Here is a 16413-nt window from a genome sequence, read left to right as displayed (position 1 = left end):
TTTCCAACTACAAATTTGCGGAAGAAAAGTTCTCCGATGATGAAGAAGTTTAATCAGGCAAAAAGACAATTTTATTTGCAAAAATAGGCCCTTTAGTGGGAGACAGTTACTTCTAACTGATGTGAAAAACTAGTATACCTGAAAGCATTTGGTAAACCTTATTTAAAATAGGAAGGATTTTCTCATTATTCTATTGAAAGAAAAAAAAATGGAGCTGAGTTGTGTCACTGAATTTATATTAAAGAAATAAGGTTTTACAATTTAACGCACTCTTATAGGGATATGTAGTGACTTAACCAAAGAAAATGAATTTGAGATTTGAACAAAAATCTATTATAAAGACACCAGAGTCCAGCCTGAAATTACCAACTGTAGTTTGCCACAGATATCTAGTCTTCTATTTAAAATATCCTATTTAAATGATCTCTTTTGGTTTCCTCCACCTCTATATTTTTAAGAGTCTTTGTATTTTTTCTTTTAGAAACAGTGGTGTTTTTGGCTTTCGTTCCATGTTGAACAGAAAATGAAATTTCACTGTTTTAAAACCTCTTGTATGTCATTAACATAAAGTAAACCATTTCTGTGAGAGAGTATTTAGCAGCTACTTTTAAATTCAGGCCTGATATGATACTGAGGATGCCTGTGGTAGGCCAGAGGGCTTTAGACCTGGTCCTCTCTCATAACCCCGCACCTCCAACACCCTACCTTCATCCTTTGATATGGATGATTACCTTTTAGAAAATCTTTTAAAATGCAGTTCAAATTCTCAGTTTCTTTGAACCAGATGGATATTTTGGTACCTCTCCTAAAAGGACATTTTTGAGCTGGGCCTCTTGTTGGATCTCTTTCCATCTATGTATATGTATATATATTTCTAGACCAGCACTTCCCAAACTTCAATCTACCTGCACATCACCCGGGCTTGTTAAAATGCAGATTCTGCCTGGAGTGGGTCTAAGAGTCTGCATTTCTGTCATTCCCAGGTGTGATAGATGGGCTGGTTCATGCAATGTACACATTAGTTCAGTGTGTTTTACAGATATTCGGAAAAGACTGCCTAAATTCCTGTATTAAAAAAGATTTAGGATAATCTTTTATATCTCAAAAGCGTATGAGTTTAGCCATTTTATTTAATCTCTCTGTTTTGTTTTATATTTGTTCAATCATACATCTTTTTTTTTTTTTTTTTTTTTTTAATTTTTATTTATTTATTTTTGGCTGTGTTGGGTCTTCGTTTCTTTTCGCGGGCTTTCTCTAGTTGTGGCGAGCGGGGGCCACTCTTCATCGCGGTGCGCGGGCCTCTCACTATCGCAGCCTCTCTTGTTGTGGAGCACAAGCTCCAGACGCGCAGGCTCAGTAGTTGTGGCTCACGGGCCCAGTTGCTCCGCGGCATGTGGGATCTTCCCGGACCAGGGCTCGAACCCGTGTCCCCTGCATCGACAGGCACATTCTCAACCACTGCGCCACCAGGGAAGCCCTCAATCATACATCTTTAAATTGATCTTAAGAGTTTAAGATATTGTGTACATTTTGAAAAGGTAGAGAGCCTGCTAAAATCTAGGAGATGATCTCTATTGAAATATCTGTCACCAACTTGTATTACAATATCATCTTCTTTGTAGTTACTATGGAGACAGATGTTGGATTCTGAGTTTTACAAATAAACTGATAGGCGGTTGCCTTAGGCTTATGACTTGAATAGATGCTGATGCCTAAACTGAGTCTATAGTCAGTGCCTTGATGAGTTTGTACTTTTGTTGAACAATCCCTTGTAAGGAAACTTGGCTTACAATGAATGAAGATAATAGACGTCAGGCAGGTGGCAAAATATAGGCATTAGGCAGCTGAGAGTCGGAAAGATAAAGATTTATTAATGATATTCAGGCACTGGGCGATGCTACTGGGTAAAGGTATGTCAACATAGTATTAGAAATGCTTGGGCCCCTTTGATTTTTTTAACCTGGTACTCTATACCTCAGCCTTTGGGCACTTTGGTGGATTTCTGAATAGGTGAATACCATATATATGTGAAGTCTTACATTCCTACTCAGTAGAAATGTTTTTAAAGAACTTATTCTAAAATAAGTTATAATTATTTCTTTCTTTTTAAAACACTGCACTCTGTACTACAGGCAGTATTGTGAAAGAACACTGGGCTAAGATAAAAGAGGAGAGGTCTTTAGTCTCGGAAATAACACTTTATTAACTAGTACTTGAGCTACTAAGCCTCTAAAACTTGGTCTTGTAATTGGTCAGGAAGTGCAAATGATGATAACAACTGCCAACCACAGAGTGAGGACCAAATGGAACAGTCTGGTGACTGTTTTCTTTGTGTTTAAAAAGCTGCATGATGTTACAATCAGATGTAGACGGTGTTGGACCAGAGGATGAATGACTGAGTTATCCCCATACATTAGCATCTCACTGTCTTCTCCCCCGAGAACAGAGCTGTGTTCTACTCCACGTCCTGGCTCACTTTTTCGCTTGGAGTCAGTGGTTGAGCTCCTGTTGTCTCAGCTTCTATTGCCTCTGCCCCATCTCTGCTTCTCATCTCTGTCCAACCTTTTGGTCAGCTGTCCCTGGTCTCACCGTAGAAGCAGGTTTTGCTCTCCTGTATTTCTTTTCTGCTGCTTTCCCTTTGTTTCTGGTCTCTGTGCTTATTTTGAATAGATATTCTGGCCAATCTGAGCACTTTTTTCCTTCTGTAGGGTAAAAGGACCAATTGCAGTGCATCGGGTGTGAATAATCTTTGGTACTCTGGTTCTGCTTGGCAGGGTGTATTGTTACTGGGTACTCATGATCTCTCTCTAAAGTGAAACCCCTTTTCTTTTGGGAGTGTGTTCAGATTTAGAGCAGTTCTGGCAGTCCAGTGATTAGGAAAGATAGACGTCAGATAAGCTGAAGTTTTTTTGCATTGAAGTGTTTGTGTTAATCAGTGGTGTACTGAGAACCAGTAACAAGTGTGCTTAGCACATGTACTAGATGGTGACATCTAATATCTAAACCTGGTGATACATTTTTGTAACTAATTAGAAAATGTATTTTTTCTTTTAGACCTTTCCAAGCAACAAGGTGTCAAAAAGTAAAAAGACCACAAGAGTTTTGGAACCAGATAAATTAGGGATCTAATTCCAGAACTGTTACTTGCTAATTGTGTAATTTTGATTGTGTTACTAAAACTCTTCTAGCCTCTGTTCCTGTTCTATAGAATGAGGATAGTAATACCTAGAGTTCTTGGGAGAATTTAATAAGTTTTATAAAATGCCTGGTACAGTGGTACCTGGGATACTTATTAAGTATTTCTCTTGATCAAGAAATTATTCATCAACTTTATAGCTGATATTTTAAAATCATTATATAATAACATCTAAAAATATTGTAGAGCACTTAGGGAATTTTCTTTAAAGCCAATATTCAAAATTTAAACTTATTTCCAATAATATTTAACTGGGTATTGCAGATAGATTTAGTGTCACTGAAAGGTTCGGTGAAGTATTTTAAATAATTACTAATTTAAAATTTTAATTTTCATCTTGGGTTATAGGTTTGAAGAAATGATGTTGAAATTTAACCATTATATATACACATATGCATGCATACACACACACAAATTTTGCCAATAAAATGTTTGTGGTATATACTTGATTAACTGTATAACTGACTCACTTTGCTGTATACCTGAAACTAGCACAACACTGTAAGTCAACTACACTCCAATAAAATTAAAACATAAAAAAAATTAATTGAACAACCAATTTAAAAAAAAGTACATGCGAAAACCAGAACTCAGATATCTCCCATCTTCTTCACTTCAAGTGACTTTCTTCTTTAGATTAGATAATACTTACTGTGTGTAGGAGGGTAGGCAAAATTATGATTTCTTAGTATCTTATAAGAATTGTTTCACTCTCTGATATGTAGCTTAGATTTTTAAGGAAAATCATTGTTTAAGGACATATCTAAGTATTGTTATTCCTTATTAATATTAATAAGAGAAATCTTAATGAAAATATGGAGTTGTTTTCGGTTATGTTGCAAAAGATAATGTTGAATAGAGAGTTAGCCCAAATCCCAGGAATACTTTTTATATATCTTTTGTTTTACAGTGAGTAAATTGGATAGAAAAGCTCTGTTCTTTGAAGCCTTTTCTGGGAAGCTTTTTACTCTCTAACTTGCTCTCTTACCAGGACCTACGACTCACATTAGTTTATTTACAGGTAGTTCTGCATTTAAGAATATTGATCTCTTTCTTGATTAAAACAGACCTTTTACATGTTTACTTACCATTTGACACTAACATTTCTGGCTTTCTCCCCCACTCCCCCCCCCCCAAAAAAAAGAAAATACTTTCCCCCTCAAAGTCCAAGTAAGCTTAACATGTTGAAGGTTTACTGTATTGATAACATGGTTTCCTCTTTAAAGTCAGAGTGAGGCTCTAATGATCCTCCAGGATCCTTCCAGCTTAAAGCAGGTCACAGTTATAGGGTTTAGGGTTTGGGCTCATTTGCCTATGAAATATATATGAAATTGGCCATTTGGAGGCAATTGATAATGTTTTCAGTGAAACACTGGGCATTTTGCTACACATACCAGATCAACGAGGGATCTAATGTTTTCCAGTGAAAATGAAAATGAGGCATTAATACAACAAACCATATCAACCAAACGTGTTTTTACCTCAGCCATGATCATCATTTTATTCCTCATGTGTTACCTTCTTATTGGTTGGAATCTTTATTACTCTGTTCCTATTGATAGCTAAATTGTAACAGCAAGTGGCAAGCTCCTGAAAAGGAGAGCACTTTTGGTTCTTGTTGGATAGCAGCCTAGTTTTCTCTAGTGCACATCTGTTCCTTGAACATTTTTAGAATGTTCAGGTGAAAATTCCCCCAGTGTTTTAATAAACCAGATTCTGATACTGATGGGTTTAAAAAAAAAATCTGTCATACTGTTTTAATTTATTAAAGGAAAACGACAAATGGTTTCTGTACTATGGCTCTCAATTCTCTGGGATTAATTTAAATGAGTACAAGAAACCAATAATTCAGGACCTTATTAAACATGCCTCAGCAGTTGACTTTTAAGACCAAAAAGAGACCAACAGCTGGATTTCTCCAGGGTGAGGAGTTGGATGGAAAGAGGAGGGGTTATCTACTATGAAGGAGAAGGTTAAGTTTGGCATCCCTATAAATGAATTTTGGTGAAACTGAGAGGAGTTGACTTGAAGAGTATTTTGCCCCTTTCTTGTTTATGATACAGTGCTTTCCTTTTATGGTATAGAGGAGGGATCATTATAGAGAAATTGGGATGACCTTTCTTCGTGTGGGGAAAACAGAGGCACTGCAGTGGAAGATGGGTCATTTTGATTGGTACCTCTGTGGATTGGAACCAGAGCAGCAACTGATTGACAGCTTCTTGAGGTTAAATCAAGACAGTTTGTTAGAATGGAAATCCTCTGACTTCAGCTGTATTTGTGGAAAGTAGGTCTTTGGTGTTTCAGAAAATTCTGTGGTAGATTTTGATTACATGCTGAATTTGGGGTGTGTGCTATAAAATAGCAGTTTGTTTGTATTTTTTTTTAAAGGCAGTTATCATAATAAATACCCAGATGTTCATCTTTGTGTACTTAGAATTTGCATTCTGAGAATTTATGATCTTGGGGAGAGGGTTGGGTTTATTTTTCAAACTAAAGCCTGAGAGAATTAGCAAATTTAACGTTAAATTGGACGCTTTATTCATATACGTAAACCTTGTAGATTTAAGGTAGACCATATATGATATTTAAAAGTTAATATTGTTTTCAATACTAAGAATAATCTTAAGTTTAGATTTTCACTTTGATTTCTTTTTATGTCATCATTATTTATGAAAACTGGTTGAAAATGAAGATCAGAGATTTCCTGTAAAACCTAAGATGTGACAAGAACGTTATTTACTTTAAAGTTTTCTCTAAACCGGAATAAAAACTTAAACGCGAACCAGAACTTAGCCAGAATGTTTTTTCTTGGAGCATCACTGGGAATCTCTATAAAAATAGAGTAAATGCTTTGCATGCAGCTTACCTACTGCATTTGAAGAAAATCTCTTGTGTATGTCTTCAGGCTATTTGTGTGTTCAGAAAGAGTTTACCAGAATCAACTGAAATTGGTAGAAAGTGGCCAGAGTAACACTGTAGCTATAACTTTATTGAAAACCGGAATGGTATTCTCTGTCATAATCTTGAGTAAATGGAAGCTAGTGAGTGATTTCTTTTGTGAAATATTATCAGTTTTCCTTCACTTAAAGGAGATTAATTTTATTTTAAGGATTTCTTTTCCCAAGAAAAATCATATCAGTTCCTGCTAACTTCTATCAGCATTGATTTTAGAAAAAAGGAGATGAATAGAAATTAAGAAAGCAGCAAAACTGGTAAAGAGATAATTTCCTTATACACATACCAACCAAAAGATTTAAGGATACTTAGTAATAACATTGTAAATTGTTTTGTGTATTCTGGTCACTTACCTCAGAGACCAGAAACAGCTGTTGTTACTAGACGTGATGGAGAGAAAGAAAAAGTAAGGGTATGTTTACCATTTAAGTAACCTGATTTCTGCAAATTACAGTATAAAAATATGATAATTCTATTCAAAGTTTGGGAGAAAGATTTGTTGTGGTTTATTTTAAATTCAGGAAATCCACTCAAATAGACATTCGTCTTTGATTTAAAAGTGTTAAGTCATTCTTATCTAGAAGTGTGTTATCTCCCAAGAAAGCATCCGTGTGGGATGCTTTCAGCTCCTGTCATTCCTGTGTTCCTTTAGCAAGCATTTGTAAATGCTTAGCTGTGTCAGGAACCATGTTTAATATGGGGGGCACTGACCCTGAAGAAGATGTAGTCCATAATCTCAAGGATCTTAGAGTCTGGTGGGGAGACCAAGGAAACAGACGGTTTCCCTAACAGGGAGACATGCTTATGATTGTGAGTACGTAAGAGGGGCACTTGACCCAGACTGGGAGGGAGGATGAGGGAGGCACTTGTGAGAACTGATTCCTGAAGAACAAATAAGAAATAGCTTAGTAAAATGAGAGAGAGGGAGGATTATTTGGGGGAAAAAATGTGTGGGAAGAGAAAGGCATGGTGTCCAAAGAGCAGGGCCTAAAGCTAGAGTAGAGGGAAAAGAGATGAATTGGCAAGGTAGGCGGGAGCCAGATCGCTGGGGGTCTCGTGTTCCCTGATGAAATTTGGAGGACTGTCTGAAGAAGGGTGAAATCCAAAGCAGAGAGACCAGAAAGGGGTCCATTATAGGATTATATTGGAGGATTTGTATTCCTGTTCGCGATGAGGGCTAAAATAAGGTAGAAACAGAGGTGAAAAAAATTGGGGTGAAATAGAAAGGAAAAGATGAAGAAAAGTTGATGTCACTTGGTAACAAGCTGAATGTGGAGGGTTGTAGGAGAGGGACTTTTCTCAGGTTTCTGTCTGGAGCAAGTGGGTGAAAAAGGAAGCAGACATGTAGATCAGTTTGGGGTGAAAGATGGTGGAGGGATGTGCTTATTTTCCTCAGTGAGTAAGAAGAAGCAGTGATATGTCACAGCATGGAGATGCTGTGGGTGCTTTGGAGTTTGGCGTGCCTGTATTGCTGCTTTGAATTGCTGCTAAGACATTGTCATCCGCCCTTTACTTTTGCTAGCATGTTTTATTTTGATAATAAGGTTTTAAGTGCCCAAAGCCCAGTTCGGAAAAGGGAGAACCTCTTGCTTGTCTGAACCTAAGAGCCCTGATGAGGCCTGAAGACTTCATTTCTTTCTCCATCTCTTGGTCTGGCCATCTTGGTGGGCATTGTGGCCAGTGGCAACCTAAGATCTCTTCCCTAGCTCTCCCAGAATGCTCCAGAGGGGATCTTAGTATCTTAGTTATCCTGACTTAAGTTACAAGCTCATCCATGAAATGTACTTCTGGTCTGGCATCGGAGTGAAGAGGAAGCAGGTTTGCCTAGCCCATGCCATATGCAGTATAGGAAAGAGGACCTTGATTAGAAGGAAGGAAAAGGGATTCTGCGAAGAGGGGGAGACCACAGATGTCCATGGAAACCATGATGTCCGCTTCCAGTCTGTTAATACCCTTAACCATTTGAGTAGTACTCTTTGGTGCCAACTTGATCATAAATGCAATCTCAGAAGTCACGTGGCCTTACTTAGTTATGAGGTGGTCACACATATGAGGTAGAACGTTGATTCATACGTGTGTGTGTGTGTGTGTGTATTCTGGACTATCATCTAAATTGGGAGTAGGCGCTACAGCCTGTGGGCCAGTGTACCCTGTAGCCTGTTTTTTAAACAGCCACACCCATTTGTGGACTTGTCTCTGACTGCTTTCTCTCTACAATGACAGAGTTGAGTAGTTCCAACAGGGACCTTGGGGCTCGCAAAGCCTGAAACATTTACTGTCTGGCCCTTAACCAAAAAGTTTGCCACCTCTGATCTAAATGGAAACACATACCTTTAAAACTCTTCCAGCAATGATCTTACTGGTCCCTGAGAGCAGGGGACGATCTTACTGGTCCCTGGGCCCTCTCAGGGGTTCCGTGACATTTGATGGGAAACACAGGTCTAAGATACACTTGTTAGGAGTTAAAACTCAAGGTCAGTCTTACAGATGTATAATGTTACTGACTTCCCTTTCTCTTGGATGACACTATAGTGAGTCCTCACCGGTGATTTTTGGTAGAACTTGGCAAACTGCGGCCTGTTTGTCTAGGACAGCAGTAAGTGACTAGATGGCATGGATGCCACATGTCTGCAGTCGTTTATGGGTTTTGTCCTAACTCATCCCTGGATCCTGAGTGAGTTCGTGAGCAGTGGGTTTTCAGGCAACAATATGTCTTTGTGAGCTGGTGCCCCAGCCCCTGTGCAGCCTGGCAGTCCCATTGGGCCTCAAGGAAGCGCCCACTGCTTTCATCTTAGAGCGGCCGCCTAGGGAGCGCTGCTGGAGCTGTTTGTGAACCTGGCTCCCCTGCCTCTGGAGCCCCAAGCCTGCCATTTCCCAGCAGTTGTTGCCCAGCTGTCTGCTGCTTTGTTACATTGTTTCAGGCTTTGCTTCAACCTGCTCTCCAAGTGTTTTGCTTGACCTCCCCCCCCAACCCCGCCCCCGCCCCGGGTCGGGGTCTGGGCCTGGCTTTAGCTCAGCCCTAAGCAGCTGTTTCGTATTCTTCTGGTATCTAGTTCTCATGGGGTCGGCCCACTGGTACTGATTTTCTGTGATTGAGGTTTTGGCACCTACAAAGTGTCTGCGTCACTGCTTGGTTGTTGACAGCCTCGTCTTGATGCTTTTTCATTCTCTGGGCTCCCCAAGGGGCACCCTTGATAAAATGTGTTCAGTAATGTGCTGGCCTTTTTCTTATTGGCAGGGAAAAAGGCCGTATGTTTCTGCTTTGAACTGGATTGCCATCTTACACGTTCTTTTAGAGTCTCCACTTGTCAAATGGTTGCAGTTTGGACGTGATTGTCCTCAGATAGAAAAATCGGTGTCAGGACCAGGGTTGCCTACTGCAGGATTACATCTGATTCTTAAACTTTTCAGGAGTCTTGCTAACTCGTGAGGCTAGAAGTGTAAGATTTACAAAGCAGTCGTACATGGCTTTTCAAAATTTGTACCTCGAAGGTTGGTTTGCAAATTTAAAATAATAGATTAATCCTTACTGAGTGGAAAATGCTGCCTTTGGTGTTATTTTCAATAGTTAATTTGAAGAATAACTAATTATGTTTGCATGTGAAATGAACTTGGGAAGCCTGATAAGTAAGTAGAATACATTTTAGCCAGTAGCCACCTGTTCTGCTTAAAAACAACACCAAATAACCTGTTCATTTGATTTTCAATAAGGGCCTATTAAAAATTCTTAATTCCTAAGCCAGGTAGTAAACAGTTTCTGTGAAAGCAGATGTCTAGGTAGAATGGTTTTGACCTGGAGCTAGTGAAATCAATTAAAAAACATTAAGCTAGAAGAGACACATTAAATCAACCATATATTGTAATACTTGTTTAAAGGGTATCACAATATTCTGAGTTTGGGGAAAGTTCAATCCTAATGTTAAATTTTATGAGTAGATATGTAATATATATGCGTCTATACGCAATTCTCTGCTTGCCATAAGCCAAAGAAGAAACAATCAATTTACAAATAGCACAGAGGCAGTAAATTTGTTGGCAGGAGTTCTAGGCCTGTTGTAATTCTGTAGTTTTTTCAATATGCAAGTGGTGAATTGATGTTGCTCTGAGCCAAGTATATGGTGATATGTGAACGTGTCCGAGCACTTACATTATGTAAGGCTTGGAGGTATTTAGATATCAGTGAAATACTTTATGGGAGTAATAGAAAAATGTGTACTGTTGAAATCATATCCATAAAATCAATGTTTATATTGAAGTTACCCTCCCAGCTCACATTTCAGATTTAAGGGTTTGGCTTGGTGCTGTGCGATCAGTTGAGACACAGCCCCCAGCTGGCAGGGGTTCATGTCTGAATCTAGACATCTTATTGGCTCTGCTCTAATCACATTGATCATTTTGAGCTACATCAAGGAGGACGTGGCTTCCAACATGGGTACCGTGTTTTCTTCCACAAAGTTCAAAGTGCATTACAGTCTCCCCTTTAGTTGTTCCTCTTTTGATCCGGCTGTCGTAGCTTGGGTTCTTTCTTCTTTTGCTTGGATTCTTGCTTTTGCCAGCATGCTTCTTTCTTTTCTAGGCAGCCCAGTATTTCCATCTCAAGTCATTTCCAGCTCGCCTATTATGTACTTAACTCAAGATCGGAATGGATCATGAAATAATGCATTAAAAAGAGAAATATTTAGAAGTATATTTAATTCTCCAGGGGAATAAGAAATTGAGAAAATGAGCTAAGTATTTCTGTTAATAAAGGGAAGAAAAATCAAGTATGATGGATCATTGACTAGTGGGAGTCCTTGAGTTTATTCCTCAATTTTTTACTCTCTGGCAGTGTTACAGGGGGCAAGTCAGTGACTTGTCTGAACCTGGGCTTGCTCATTTATGAAGAGGACAGTAATTCCTGATCTCATCGGGTTGTTATGAGCATGAAATCCAGTTCAGCTTCATACACTTTAATTTTCTGTCTAATCCGTCAGGTGCTCTGTTAGTGGAATGGCATGCAAATGGCGAATCATATGGATTCATGGAGGAAATGCCAGGTTTTTAGAATGATGGAAACTTCAAAACTGTTACCGCAGAGTCTTGCATGTGTCTTCAGCATGGATAATGGTAGATGAAAAACATCAAGCTGCCCAGGTTGATGATCAGGAGGGAGTAGGCAGGAGGAAGTAGTGTGACTTAATGTGGGGTTCAAAGATGGACTTATTAGTAGTCTGAAGATGGAAGCTAGGGTCAGGGCCATGGTGCTCTAGCTGTTAGCTTCAGATCTTCTGGGGCCATGAGTTCTTCTGAGAAGAAAGTAGGCTCTGATTTTGAGGGTTATGTGGAGAGTGGCATCATACTGGCAGTAAAGTTTTAGAGAATGGTAAAGCTATGTGGGATATAAATAGTATTTTGAAAAACTCCATAAAGATATTTAGGCATGAAGTAGATTATTATATCTTTTATTTTTTTTAATTTTTAAAAATTTTTGGCCGTGTTGGGTTTTCGTTTTTGCGCATGGGCTTTCTCTAGTTGCGGTGAGTGGGGGCTACTCTTCCTTGCAGTGTGCAGTCTTCTTATTGCAGTGGCTTCTCGTGGAGCATGGGCTCTACGTGCGTGGGCTTCAGTAGTTGTGGCAGGCGGGTTCAGTAGTGGTGGCTCACAGGCTGTAGAGCGCAGGCTCAGTAGTTGTGGCACATGGGCTTAATTGCTCCACGGCACGTGGGATTTTCATGGACCAGGATTGGACCCACGTCCCCTGCATTGGCAGGTGGATTCTTAAATGCTGCAGCACCAGGGAAGTCCCTATTATATCTTCTTAAAAATTAAATTATGTGCAAAATATCGTAGTAAGTTCTTTACATATTTCATTGCGGTTCATCCTCTCAATCCAATAAGGCAGTTACTATAAACATGGACACAGGCTCTGTGAGGTTAAGTAATTTGCCTGAGGTCGTTGGCCATTAAATGATGAGTCATCTCTGAAGCTCAGGCTCCTGACCCCCTCTATGAAAGCGTCGGAATACACGAGAGTTCGGGAGATCTGAAATTGAATCCTGTTTTTTCCCACTAACTGTGTTAGATTGCACAATTTACTCAGAGAAGTTCTTACTTTTTATTACCCCATCTTGTTATTGCAGGGTACACAGAGATGCATTTGAGTGAATTCTGCTTCCAAAGCAGCTTTTTTGTGTGTGTCGTGGATCCCTTTGTCCATCTGTTGAAACCTATGGACTTCTTCCTAAAAAACTGTATTACCTGCATAAAATAAAACATATAGAAGCCCCCAAATTGGAATATATTTATCAAAATACTAAAATACCAAGTTATCGTATAGCGAAATATATCCTTCTTTATTAATCTATTTAATAACAAAACCAGGTGGTAGATCCATTAACTGCCATAATATCGAAGTGGTGATGAGGGTAAATGATCTTTTGAGAAATTTGCAACAATTGTACTGGGATAGAAAAGCATCTGTGATTCCTACTGGTGATGAAATCACTGCCATGGTTAGTTGCCTTTATTCAGAATTAAAGTTTAATTAAAGTTTAATTTAAAAATTAATTAAGTTTCTTTACGACTAGTGAAAGCTAAGATGTACTTTTTTTTCCGTCCAAGTTCATGGACTCCTTAAATTCTCTTTGTGCATTCCAAGATGAGAACAGGATAAGAAGACACTTATTAAGGTCCTGTGAGGAAACATTGCAGAAAAGAAGGATCATCAGCAGTATTGAGAGCTCTAAGATTTCTTGGGCTTTCACCTCTCTAAACCTGGAAGAGTTTGGCTGGAGTCAGTAGCTTGAAGCCTGGGAAGGGACATGGAAATTCATAATCAGAATCCATCATCAACTTCCATTAAAAACCCCTAAGCTTGGATATGGGGAGGGGGAAGGGTGAGCTGTGACAAAGCGAGAGAGAGGCATGGACATATATACACTACCAAACGTAAGGTAGATAGCTAGTGGGAAGCAGCCGCATAGCACAGGGATATCAACTCGGTGCTTTGTGACCGCCTGGAGGGGTGGGATAGGGAGGGTGGGAGGGAGGGAGACGCAAGAGGGAAGAGATATGGGAACATATGTATAACTGATTCACTTTGTTATAAAGCAGAAACTGACACACCACTGTAAAGCAATTATACCCCAATAAAGATGTTAAAAAAAAACCAAAAAACCTAAACTTGTAGTTATCCAATACGGGATCATATAGGCTAACAAAATGTTGAGATTTTGTTTTGTCTTGGGTTTTGATCAATAATTATATAAACTCAGGGGTCTTAGCACTGAGTAGCTTATGTTTGTCGGAAAATCTGATTGTTAGCTTTGATTTTTGGTTAATAAAATTGAAAGCTGCATTGTGAAAAGACAAGAGTTAGGTGTAGAAACTATTTGAAAGCCAGGCCTTGGGTTGAGTGCAGGTGGATATACTTAAAGGGGCCTGTGGAGAAAGTACTGGAAACTGCTGATTTGGATAACCTCTAATACCTCTTTTTAACTCTGATTCTTTCACCCAAATATCCTTGATATTTATGGCGTATTGAAATAAGTCTAGTTTTCCGTGGATTCTGATGAAAGACGTGAGAAAAATGAAAACAGATGGAGAACCTGAAAAGTAACTCTTGGTTGATTGACAGTTAATGTGGAGAATGCTTTAGAAAGGAAATGAAATGTTGTCTCCAGCAGATGGAAGTGTGTAAATTTTTCTTTCACTTTAGAGCTAGAATCACTGTGAGTGGTATTGTTTCAGAATCAGAAAAATAGAAAGAAAAATGGTATGGTTATCATCACAGGTAGGGGGAACAGAAAGGGTTCACATTGTTACTAAAGGCTCATGCCCAAAAGAAAAGCCTCCCCTCAGAGATGTGGGTCTTACCCCTTCTTCCTCTTTCTCCTCCAACATCCTTTGTCCTCAAGGAGCACGCATTACCTTTATCATCTTCCATTTTCCCTCCTCCCTCCCTGTCCTTTCATACCCTCTTTCTCTTTCCTCTCCCCATTTCCTCTCGCTGCTTCTCCCTTTCCCACACACCTTCCTCTCTCCTCCATACTTTCCCCACCCCTACCCTTCACCAAAGTCAAGTGATGCTGAACTTGGGCTCAAGAAGAGCCACTTCGCTGAGTTGATGGCACTGTGAGAGCTTCTTTTTGAGTATTACCTCATTCAACTCCAGACAGAGAAGTATCTCCAAGTCATGCTTGGTGATTCATGACCGGGCATCTGATTAACAAAGTGATACTTGAGCTGAGCTTTGGGAAAGGCAAATGGCCGTCTCGGGGGTGCTGTGAACTGACTAGCTTGCCTGAAGCCCTAAGACTGTCTCACACATTGAGAAGACCGCAGGTTGTTCAGAACGACCAGTACCAAGGGCATATTTGGGAGACTGGCCAGGGATGGAAATACAGAAGTAGGTAGAAATCAGTTTGTGATGGGCCCTAACGAGCTCAACTGAAAGCTGGGGGCGGGGGGCCCTTGAAGGAGAGAGAGATGATCAGACTTGCATATTAAGAGAGAATCCTCTGACAGAAGCAGGATGGATTGGAGGAAAACACCACCGAAGGTAGAGAGAACAGGTTGGAAGCTTTTGCACTAAATCAGGGGAAAAAAATTGAGAACTGTGACTAAAGCTCAGGGAATGAAATAAAGAGGCAAATTCAAGGGAGGGAGGAGGACTCTAGAACTTGCTGGCTGGATGTGAGAATGGGTAGGAAAGAATGAAAGAATTTGTGGAAGTTTCTGAAAACTGTCTGGATACTCAGAGTGTTCTCTGTGTGAAGAGACTTAGGAGGAAAGCAGTTTTGAAGGGAGAGTTCATTTTTGGACATGTTGAATTTGAGGCTCTGCTGACATAGAATCTGTAGTAGGCAGCAAACCATAGTAGGGTATTAACTACTTTAAGTTAGTGTATTGTGCCTTTGACATGAGCCAGCCAGGGTTCTAAGCACTTTACGTGGATTATCTCATTTATTCCTTATAATAGCTCTGTGAGATATAGGAACGATCATTGTGAGGAAAATGAGGCATAGCAAAGTTAAGTGATTTTACATATTTAGAAAGTGATAGAATATTGTGTGATTCCATTCATGTGAAATGCCCAGAAAAGGCAAATGTCTATAGAAAAGAGAAAGTAGATTAGTGGCTTCTTGGGAGTGGGAATGAGATTAATGCAAATAAACATCAGAGATCTTAATAAGATTGTGAAAATATTCTAAAACTGATTTATCGTGATGGCTGCCCCACTCAGTAAGTTTGCTAAAAATCATTGAATTGTACACTTGAACTAGGTGAATTTTACGATATAAAGTAAAACTCAATAAAGTTGTAAAAGAAAGTGCTTGGAGTTGGGATCATTATAAATATTTTATTTTAGCTGTTGTTTTCACTGGACTGTTAAGAGAAAAGCGCTCTTAGAGGTATAAGGCATGTCAGAGTGCTTCAGAAACGGCGCCCTGAAAATTGTGCCTGGACTTTAAAAAAAAAAAAAAGATGATTTTGTCTTTTTTTTTTTTAATGCCAGTCCTTCAGCTGTTTGCTTGTTTAGGATCTGTGAAGCATTTTCCTGTTGCCTCTTGTGACTTGCTGTTTCTGGTCTTCTTTGGGATAATGTGCAAGATGGCTAAGCTGACTTCTGCCTCCCCCAGATTCGCCTGTACTTGCTCCCTTCCTTCTATATTCAAGATCTGTGTTAGGTACTAGGAATAAAAAAAAAAAAAAAAAAAACAGAAAAAGAAAAAGATAATTAAAATATTCTCATAACTGGCATTCTAAAATTAAATATTAAAAATGACTCCGTGGGACTCTGAGTCTTCCCTTAGAGAAACCAGGAAAGATCTCTACAGGATTGCTCTTCTGTTTATTGGTCTTGGTTTGTTTCTTGTCTCATGGGACTTGAACATAAGTAGGACACAACCTTGTTTAGAAAGTTCACATTCTGTTACCATCAATGCAAAGGGTGCCTCGTGACTGTATTAGTGAAGATACCTCTAAAAGATAATGACAACAAAAGCAATTACTTCCTCCTCTCCCCCTTGCCACTCCCTCCCATATCCGATCACATTATTATCATTTAGTTTTATTTTTGTCATTATGAAATAGCGAAAATTAAATTATCCAATATTATGTAAAATTGAATAGAAGAGAGGTACTAGGTGTTTTGGTTCTTTTGCTTTATTTCTTTTGGAAAACTCGGTGTGTAAATCATTTTTCTTTTTGTTGTTGTTGGTCAAATGAATCCAGTTTTGAATGCAATAGACTTTTCTGGTAAATCTTTGGCAAATCTGGTA

The 16413-nt window shown here is 39.2% G+C and overlaps 1 protein-coding gene across 9 annotated transcripts in view; it reads left to right on the top strand.

Moving 5' to 3' along the window:
• The window catches only part of TMTC2 (transmembrane O-mannosyltransferase targeting cadherins 2), an 847045-nt gene that overhangs the window by 8316 nt on the left and 822316 nt on the right, over positions 1–16413 (top strand). The window lies entirely within an intron of this gene.

Source organism: Phocoena sinus, chromosome 10, assembly GCF_008692025.1.
Source record: "Phocoena sinus isolate mPhoSin1 chromosome 10, mPhoSin1.pri, whole genome shotgun sequence".
NCBI classification, from domain to species: domain Eukaryota; kingdom Metazoa; phylum Chordata; class Mammalia; order Artiodactyla; family Phocoenidae; genus Phocoena; species Phocoena sinus.
Note: the sequence above shows the minus strand (reverse complement) of the source record. Positions and strands in the feature narration are given on the sequence as shown.